The sequence below is a fragment of the Callospermophilus lateralis genome, chromosome 6 (assembly GCF_048772815.1).
Source record: "Callospermophilus lateralis isolate mCalLat2 chromosome 6, mCalLat2.hap1, whole genome shotgun sequence".
Taxonomy (NCBI): Eukaryota; Metazoa; Chordata; class Mammalia; order Rodentia; family Sciuridae; genus Callospermophilus; species Callospermophilus lateralis.
In genome coordinates, this window is record NC_135310.1 from 128,790,024 (window position 1) to 128,801,124 (window position 11,101).

Below are 11,101 nucleotides of genomic sequence, written 5' to 3' on the forward strand. Positions count from 1 at the left end.
AACTAAAGGGCTGGTGATGTAGCTCAGTGGTAAAGTGCCTGTCTAGCATGCATTAGACCCTGGATAAGAATAAATAAATAAAAAAAATTTCAGAAATTTTTTGAGATACTTATTAAGCCATTGGTAGCTTGAATCAGCTACAGGAGGAGTATTTACACTATGGAAATGGACATCACTACAAATTGGCTCTGCCTCCCCCAACCCAACTGGTTGTTACCAGCATTTACCAGCATACCTCTGATTGTCCTTCACAACTCTATGTGTTAGTATTATCTTTCCTTTAATATGAAGAAATTGAGGCAAAGAAAATTTAGGCAATATAGTTAATAAGCACCCAAGCTGATGTGTGAACCGAAGTATGTTGGCTGTTCGCCAACCACAGCCCACCCTATCTCTGCAGGAAAGATGAGGCCAAGAGAAGTCAGAGATACCTCTTTGCTAAGAAGGTCTACCAACCACCCCTCTCAGTCAAGGAGAAGTTGGCTTCTGCTTTAGTGATACTGAAGTTAGGTAGGTTGATGTTGTGTGGCCATAGAGGGAGAGATCCCAGGACTCTCATCCCATGGAGAGAAAGAACTCATTAATTCTGTTAAGACCCTAGGGTTCCACAGCCCACAGACAATTAATTAGCTACTGATTATGGTAAAGGGGGCAGGGGAATATCTATAGAAAATATGCCAGCGAGAGTCCTCACCACAGTGGTAGGTACAAAGGTCACTCGCTGCTTCTCTCTGGCAACAGTAAGAATAAGGACAATGCATCTCCTCCTTTCTACTTCCAGTGACTCCCAGCATCCAACTCTCCCCCTCAAGCCTCTGATTCACCTACTCAGGACCCCACATTTTTGTTTGTTTGTTTGTTTGCAGTACTAGGGATTGAACCCAGGGCCTGTGTGTGCTAGGCAAGTGCTCTATCATTGCGCTACATCCCCAGCCCTTCATATTTTATTTTGAGAAAAGGTCTCACTAAGTTGCTTGAGGCAGGCCTCAAATTTGCAATTCTCCAGCCTTAGTCTCCTGAATGTCTGTGATTACAAGTGTGTAGTACCATGCCTGGCCTATGATCCACTGACCTACTTATTTTTCCATTTAACACTTCTGAGGTGGACCACACTATACTAACAGAATTATAACACCCTAGGGCTATAAGAATACTTAGAATATTTAATCTCACTCTAATATGGTTCAGCTGAGTCATTACCATACCTCTCTTCCATTACAGCTGGGGCCTGTGGGCTCAGCTGGCCCAGCTGGCCCAGGTCCAGATCAAGTGAATGTACCCGTTGGCCTATCTTAAGACATAATTGGGATGCATGTACTAGGGAGTTGGCAGGATCTCCACATTGGATCTTTGGTGTATGGAGTAATAGAAAAGTGGGGAAAGCCAAATGATGCCCTGAATCTGCATTCCCTTCTCCACAAATGCAGTAAATCAAGAACAATGTTATGATAAAAATAAATGATTGCCTGATGCCACATTTAAAGGATTCAGGGCTAATTGTCCCTTTCATATGCCCCATTTAATTCACCAGTCTAGTCACTACAAAAACCAGATAGATCTTGGAAGATGACTGGGCTACCACAAACTAAACCAAGAGAGAGCAATAATTGCAGTCATTGTGTCTTATTAACATAGTTCCAGGTCCATGTTACACAACCATCAATCTGATGAATGCTCTGTTAAAATACTATCAGGAAAGAGGACCAGAGATAATTTACATTTACAGAGTGTAGATATAAGTTCATATTTGTGATTTTTTGGACTATGTGGTCCAAAGAGACAAGGATACTGATGGTTGCTACTCCAGGTTGAAAAAAAAAAAAAAGCTTTGATTTGTAGCACTTTACGATTTTCATAGTCTAAAATATTCCCACCATGGCCAATTTTAAGCTGTCAATGTGACATTTCAAAAAAAAAAAAAAAAAAAGTTGGAAAGAGACACATAGTAACATACTACTATGCAGTATATTATATAGTAGTTTTATTATACAGACATTACAGATGTGAATAACCACGAGAGCATAGATAACAGTGAACTATGGTAAAATAACTAGGAAATGATGAGTTTAAGTACTTTTTACTTTTGTCTTAAAATATAATTTATTTTAATGTAAGTTTAAATAACCATTTTTTGTATTGGCTGTTTAACAACTGGTTTCAAAAGTTCTTGAAAATTTAAAAATCAGCTTCATGAGGCAGTGTGAACTAGCCCCAGTATACTCTTGGACATGACCTTCTGGACATTCCTCAAAACATCACATAGTTTCACTATATAGATGATATTGCATTAATCAAACAGAATGAGATAGAAAGGTAAGTATGTTGGGGCCATTGGTAAGACAAAACACTCCATGGGTGGAAGATAAACCCTATAGAGATTCAAGGCCATCTCTAAAATTTTTAGAGATCTAGTAGTCTGGAGCCTGTTGGGACATTTTCTTTCTTTCTTCTTCTTCTTCTTTTTTTTTTTTTTTTTTTTTTTTTTTAATTTTGGAGTTGTAAATGGATAGCATGCTTTTATTTGTTTCATTTTATGTGATCCTCAGGATTGAACCCAGGGCCTCACACATGCTAGGCAAGTGCCTTACCACTGAGCTGCTGCGCCAGCCCCGGGACATTTTCTTTTTAATTGAGTATTGAGGACTGAATCCAAGGGTGTTTACCACTGAGCTACATCTCATGCCCCTGACCCTAACTGCAGTTTTTTTTTGAACAAAGATCTTGCTAAATTGCAAAGGCTGGCCTTAAACTTGCAATCTTTCTGCCTTAGCCTCCTAGTTGCTGGGATTACAGGTGTGTCCCACTTCTCCCAGGTATTCCTTTTTATTTTTTGAGACAGGGTCTCATTAAGTTACCCAGGCTGGACTTGAAGTTGGGATCCTCCTGCCTCAGCCTCCTGAGTAGCTTGAATTATAAGTATGTGACACCACTCCTAGCAAGAACATTCATTTGAAATAAGGACAAGTTATTGCACTTTGCACCACTGATGGTAACACCACTGATGCTTGATAGTCTTTTGGTTCTAGGGGAAGCACATTCCACATTCATAGGGTTACTGCATGGAAGTGTTCATTAGTAACTGAATGGAGCCCAGAGCAGGAAGGGTTCTGTGGCTATTCTAGTCTGTTCTACACAGCCTTGCTACTTTGTTTTAGCTGATCTAATAAACTCTAGAGTACTAGATACTAGAGGTATCAGTGATGGTCAAAGATGCAGTGTGACATTACTGGTAGGCTCCAAAGGAAAATCACAACATAAACCTCAAGTCTATGCTGTTAGAAAAGTGTACTCCACTAGGAAATCCTCCCATCTTGCTACTGGGTCTTATAAGAGACAGGATTCCTGACTGTGGGGCATCAAATGACTATGAGGCTCGAAATGCCCATGATTACCTGGGTACTGTCAAACTAATCAATATGAAAAAGTCACATGGCCATAACATCATCCATTGAAATATAGAAGAAGTACATTCTAGATACAGCATGAGCAGAACTGGAAGGCAAAAGTAAGGTGCATAAGCATGTGGCCCAGATGCTTATAATCTGTCTTAGTGGGAAGGAGAGGTACTTTATGACAAGTTTACAGAGGGAAAAAAATGCTAATTTTAGTTCAGTTCAAGACATTGGTCTTGAGCTAAAATGGACTGCTTTTTTTTAAAGCACATTTTTTTCTAGTCCATCCATTTACCAGTAAATGCCCTAATTTCATTCTTCTTTATGGCTGAGTAGAATTCCATTGCATATATATAAGACATTTTCTTTATCTATTTGATGGTTGATGGGTACCAGGACTGGTTCCAACCATAACTTGGCTGTTGTGAATTGGGCTGCTATAAACAAACATTAGTATGCATGTTCTATAGTATGCTGATTTTAGTTCTTTTTTTTTTTTTTTTTTTTTTTGAGAAAGAGAGAGGGGGGAGAGAGAGAGAGAGAATTTTTTAATATTTATTTTTTAGTTTTCGGTGGACACAACATCCTTGTTTGTATGTGGTGCTGAGGATCGAACCCAGGCCGCATGCATGCCAAGTGAGCGCGCTACCGCTTGAGCCATATCCCCAGCCCCTGATTTTAGTTCTTTTGGATAAATACCAAGGAGTGGAATAGCTGAGTTGTAGGTGGTTCCATTCCCAGTCTTTTGAGGAATCTTAATACTGCTTTCCAAAGTGGTCATACTAATTTACAGTCCCACCAACAATGTATGAGTGTATGTTTTTCCCCCACATTCTCACCAGCATTTATTATTATTTGTACTCTTTCTTTCTTTTTGGTACTGGGGGTTGAACCCAGAAGTGCTTTATCACTGAGCTGCATCCCAGCCCTTTTTATTATCTATTTTGATAAAAGATCTTGCTAAATTGCTGAGGCTGGCCTCCAACTTGAGATCCTCCCACATTGCTGGGATTACAGGCTTATGCCACTGCGCCTGGTTATTATTTGTATTCTTTTAAAAAATTTTTAGTTATTGATGGACCTTTATTTTGTTCATTTATTTATATGTGAATTGAACCCAGTGCTGCACACATACTAGGCAAAAGCACTCTAGTGCTGATCCACAACCCCAGTCCATATTATTTGTACTCTTGATGATTGCTATTCTAACTGGGGTGAGATGAAGTCTCAGTATAGATTTGATTTGCCTTTCCCTGATTGCTAAGAATGTTGAACGTTTTTTGTATATTTCCTGGCCATTTGTAAGCTATTCCTCACATCAGGAGGATGAGAAATGCCTGTTTAGATCATTTGTTTGTTGGTATTAGGGATTGAACCAGGGGCCCTTAACCAGTGAGCCATATTCCCAACTCTATTATTTATTTATTTGCATTGAAGATACCATTTTTAATGTTCCTGGAATGGCTGGTACTGGTAGATAATTAAAACACACATTAACCGAATGAATACCGGGTTTCTTACACTGTTGATCGCAAATTGAGTATTTGTCTCTTAATAAAATCACATTTGACATGTATCTTACTATCTACAACACAATTCAAATTTAAAAGGTATATACAAACAAAATAATACAAGATACTCAGCATCTTCCCTAGGCTGTCAGTGCCACACCCACATGCACTTGTGTACTGAATAGATTTCATGAAAATACTTTAGGACCCAGTGCCAACTCTCTCTCTTAAAACATTCTATGTTGATAACACCTTTCTTTCTATATCCATCATGCCTTTGTTAACTCTACTGCAACACATGGAGTGCTGTTATAATTGTTTCTTGGTTTCCATTTTTGAACAGCACATACTTCAAAACTATGAGCCATGTATTGTCCATCTGTATTAACTTATCATTTTATAGTTTATGACAGATATTGGGTAATCAATGTGACTATTTAATAAAATGAGTAAAAGTGAGCATTCAAGTAAGGGGCACAATATTTAGAAGATTTCTATATAGATTGGCTTAACTGATCCTGATATTATTTTTTATTTAAAGACAGGGTCTCGCTAAGTTGCTGAGGCTGGCTTTGAACTTGTGATCCTCTTGCCTCAGCCTCCTGAATTGCAGGGATTACAATGTGCACCACAGCACTTGGCATTTGTCCATTTATTGATTGCATTATTTGTGGGGTTTTTTTTTGTATGTGTGTTAAGTTTTTTGAATTCTTTATACTTTCTGTATATTAATCACCTGTCAGAGGAATAACTGGCAGATTTTCTCAGATTCTGCCTTAGCCTCCTAGTTCCTGGGATTTCATGTATGGACCACTTCTCCCAGGTATTCCTTTTTATTTTTTGAGATAGGGTCTCATTAAGTTGCCCAGGCTGGCCTTGAAGTTGGGATCCTCCTGCCTCAGCCTCCCAAGTAGCTTGGATTACAGGTGTGTGACACCACTCCTAGCAAGGAAATTCCTTTGAAATAAGGACAAGTTATTGCACTTTGCACCACTAATGGTAACACCACTGATGCTTGATAGTCTCTTGGTTCTAGGGGAAGCACAATCCATATTCATAGGGTTACTGCATGGATATCTAAACTGTTTTCTTTGCTGTGAAGATGCTTTTTAATTTGAAGTCATTTCATTTATTGATTCTTGGTTTTATTTCCTTGAGTTTTGGGAGTCTCATTAAGGAAGTTGGTGTCTGCATTAATATGTTGAAAAACAAGATCGAATGTTTTCTCTCATACCTAGAAGCTGGAGAGAAATAAGAAATTTTAAAAAAGATGGGATCCCATGAAAATAGAAGGAAGACTTAAAGAGTGGAGGAAGGGAATCAAGGGGGAAGGAAGAGGTACAGGAAGGGGGAGGAACCACAGAATGAAACTGGTTTTATGCATCATTCTGTGTGCATGTATGAATATATCACAATAAATTCAACTTTTATGTATATCCATAATATATCAATTAAAATACAATAAATTAATAGAAGGAAGACCAAGAAAGTAGGGGAAGATGGTAGGGAGAGGGAGAAGGGGAGGGAGAGGGGAAAACTGAGAGTTGAAATGGAGCAAATTATATTCTATACATGTTAGGAAACAGACAGATGAGGATGGTGGGAACATGAGGTTGAGAGAATTATTCTATAAAATAGGCCCACTGTGCTGACCCCCACATGCTTTCTTTGCCAAAAAGCAATTTGGCTACGGCCCTGCCTGGCCTAAGTGGATAGGATATGTCCCATTCCTCAGCAAACTCAGGCAGGGGCAAAGGTCAGGCAGTCAGTGTAGGTAATGAAGGATGGAGGGCAAGAGAGTGATGACTGGTTATCAAAGAAAGAACAATAGTTTTGCTGGGTCAACTGGGATTGTGTTCCTGGACACTCTGGGTTATGATCAATTAATCTCCTGTGCTCCTGCTTCTAGTCATGTATACAGGGAAGAAAGAGAAGACAATGATTAAAGACATGGGTATTGGGATTTATAAGAAAGCTAGTTGTACCCTCTCCCCTTGGCTTTTTGTTCCAAGGCCTCCTTCTCTTTGTGGAGTCTGTCCTCTATCACTTTCCTAAATACAACTTGCTTGCTACGCTTGCTTCAGTGTTTCTCCAGTATTTATTCTTCAACCCTGGGAACAAGAACCCGTTCCCAAACTCCACCAAACTGGTATCACATGTCACAATGAACTTCACAGTTATAAATAAAATAACAAAAAATAAGAAGAACATAAAATAAATAAATAAGAATCAAACAAAAACAGACTGCTGCTGCACTATACCCTCACTCAAAAGTAGCTGTGGAAGACAGTAGTAATGGGAAATCTTCCCAAAGGACAGGGCTTTGGGTGATGCACCTGGCTATGCGTTTTGTTTGGAAGGAGAAGTGGCTCAATGGAAGAACAGATGTAAATAGTCAGTGGCAAATGGCTTAGCTAGTTGACCAAAGGCTTGGAAGGAGAAGGTTTGGAAGATCAAAGAATAAAATTCAGGGAAGAGACACATGAATGATTCTGTGAAAATGCAAAAAAAGTGTGAGTATTTTTGTATTGTATGCTAATGCCCATGGGGGCACATCCATAATTGAAGAAGCACTAAACCACCAAGTAAGAGAATGAGTACTTCACTTCAACCAGCCTCTGCATAGGTTACCCCAATGCTGCACAATGGGCTCATGAAAGCAGTGGCTATGGTGGTGGGAGGTACAGATGGGCCCAAAAGCATGGGTTTCCACTCACCACTTAACTTCTGCTGCTGCTGCTGCTGAATGCCCAATGTGCAAGAAATATACAAACATTATATATTGGTGCCATATTCTGAGTAAGAATTTATAGGCCTAAGAGTCAAATTCAAGACAATCTGTCTACTGCAAAATTGGTCATGATCCTGTATAACAGGAAAACAAAACAAAACAAAAAAAACCTTAGCTGTTTTCTCCACTATGCTCTCAACCCTAGACATTTCTTTTTTTCTTAATTTTTTTTAGTTGTAGATGGACACAATACTTTTATTTTATTTATTTTTATGTGGTGCTAAGAATCAAACCCAGTGCCTCATACATGCTAAGCAAGTGCGTTACCACTGAGGTACAATCCCAGCCCCAACCCTTGACAATTTTGTTCACTAAAATGTGTTGTTTTTCCTCCCACACTGACCAAGAAATTCTCCAATGGACACTTACTGGACATCCTGTAACTTAATTCAAGTCTGTACTATATACCTGGATGTTGAGTCAGATCCCATAGGTTAAGGTATCCCATAAGACTGCCATGCACTTCAAATACTAATTTTAAGTCCAGGCTCTGGAAATTCTGACTTCCTGGATACATATCAGGGGTTCCCACAATCCTCCCTTTAGATTCAATCATTTGCTAGAGTGATCCACGGTACTTAGGAAAGCTCTTAGGTCTATCAGTTTATTATAAAGGGTATTATACAAAATGTAGCTGAACAGCCAGATGGAAGAGATGCTTAGAGTAAGGAATGTGGGAAGGGACAGTTTCCATGCTCTATCCAGGACATGCCTAGTGGAGAATAGCACCTACATGTGTTCAGGAACCTGGAAGCTTTCTGACCCCATAGTTCAGGAACTTTCATGGAGGCTTCATCATGCAGGGATAATTATTAATTCCATCTCCAGCCCCTCTCCAGGATGTGGATGTGGGATGTGGAGCTGAAAGTTCTAAACTTCTAATCATGGTTTGGTTTTTCTGGTGACTAGGACCCATTCAGGAGCTCAATAAGTTGTAGTTGGGCACAATACCTTTATTTTATTTATTTATTTTTATGTAGTGCTGAGGATTGAACCCAGCACCTCACACATGCTAGGCAAATGCTCTACCACTGAGCCACAACCTCAACCCCAAAAGATGTTCTTTTTAACAAAGAAATTCCAAGTGATAAGGAGTTCTATGTCAGAAACCAAGGTCAAAGATCAAATATTAGTTTTGAAATAAAGATTCTCCTAGCATTCCTATTGTTTGGAAAATTACAAATTTTCAGGAGCTCCATGCCAGATCTGGGAGAAGAGATAAAGTATTTCTTACATCACAATATCGCAGTTCCTTGGCCACCACATTATTCTGCAGCCCTTGACTGCATTATCTTTTCTGATTTTACATAGATGCTTTTCAAATGTGGTTATAAGCACAAGCACAAAGCCAGTTCAGTGATGATCTCAGGTTTGTGTCATTTTGTTGATTCTCTCCCAAATTTAGCTTTTTGAAATTCTTTTGGCTTTATATTATAGGATGTGTTTTAGTCAACTTTTTTGTCATTGTGACCGAAAGACCTGACAAGAACAATTTCAGAGGAGGAAAAGTTCATATCTCAGTCCATAGACAGCCTGCTTCATTGCTGTGGGCCCAAGGTGAGGCAGGGCATCATGGCAGAAGAATGTTACAAAGGACAGCAGGCCAGAACACAGGCATCAAGAAGCAGAGAGAGATATATACCACAAAATCACATTCTGATGACCCACCTCCTCTAGTCACACCCTACCTGCCTACAGTGGCCACCCAGTTGATTCCTAACAAGGGATTAATACACTGATTAGGTTAAGGCTCTCATAACCCAATCATTTCACTTTTAGACTTTCTTGCATCATCTTACACATGAGTTTTTTTGGGGGACACTTCATATCTAAACCACAACAGTATGGGATGTATTAGTAATCTCTGATAGTTTTGTGGCATATACAATATTCATGGATAAAGCAACTTTGGGAGTGGATAAGGAGCAAGATGTTTATAAATTTAAATTTGTTTTTATTTTAGTTACTGCTTTGTTGTGGCCATTTTGCCTGACCATTAGTGATAAGCACTGCAACTGATTCCTACTGGGGCATATATTTGTAGCCACTTCTGTCCTGAGCCTATAGCAGCTTAAAATTTTCTCTTTTACACATGCAAACACACACACACAGACACACATACACACACACACACACACACACACACACACACACTAGAATAGGTAAAGCATGCACAGCTGGAACATTCAAAAGTCAGTCAAGGACATACTTAAAAAAATAGATTTCCTGCTAGGGTGTTTGGTAGTGCACATCTGTACAGAATCTCAGTGATCCAGGAGACTGAGGACCAAGAATCACAAATTTGAGGCCTGCCTGGGCAACTTAGCAAAATCCTATCTCAATATTTAAAAAAATAAAATAAAAAGGACTCAGTGATGAAAGAGCCTTGAATTCAATCCCCAGTGCTACTCACACACACACACACACACACACACACACAAAGAAAAAGCATATTTCCCTCCCATGTCTGTTCTTCAAACTATTCCCTTTTCTTAGGTGTAACAGTTGTGACCAGTTTCTTATTTCATTTATATTATACTGGTGTATATTCTTGCAATGTTTTATTTTTATTATACTGTATAGGCCCAGTCAGGAGACAGAAATCACAGTGTTTCAAACAGGAAGTTTAATATAAAGCATTGTTAAGCTATGCTATAAGAGTAACTATAATTCTGGGCACAATGGCACATGCCTGTAATCCCAAGGCAGGAGGATTGTGAGTTTAAAGCCAGCCTCAGCAACTTAGTGAGGCAGGCCCTAGAGCAATTCAGCATGACACTGTTTTTAAATAAAATACAAAAAAGGGCTGGGGATGTGGCTCAGTGGTTAAGTGCCCCTGGGTTCAATCCCTGGTACCAAAAAATTTTTAAAAAAGACTATAAGGTATAAAGAGAAATCTATTGGATACTCTTGGGCTGAGGGAGAGTTTAGCTCCTTCTCCCAGTGCAGAATTCACACTACACTAAAGAAGGGGTAGTTGCAGCTTACTGGAATAGCAGAAAAGTTTTATAGTTTTTCTAGTTCAGAGCTGGTCCACAGGTGCTGATAAAGCAGGAAATCCACAGTTGGCAAGAGGATACTTGGCATGCAAAGAGTACGAGTGCCACCACAGGAGGGAGGACTTGTGGTCCTCTTTGAGCTGGGAGAGCTGTAGGGGAAAATCTTTTGGGGCTGCAGGTGATCAGAGGGAACTGTGGGTGAGAGATCTGTAGCATGGGGTGTCTATGTTGAATTGGCTGTAGGAAGGTGATCAACAGCTGGGTTGGGCTGTGGGGTTGCTATGTATTCTAGACACCTGGAAGGGGCAGAACACAACTAGCTTATCTTTACACCTGCACCTGGCAACAGTGGATTCAGAAGAGAAGCCCCTTTCTCCTGTGATGTTTTCCCAGAGCTCTCTTACTTAC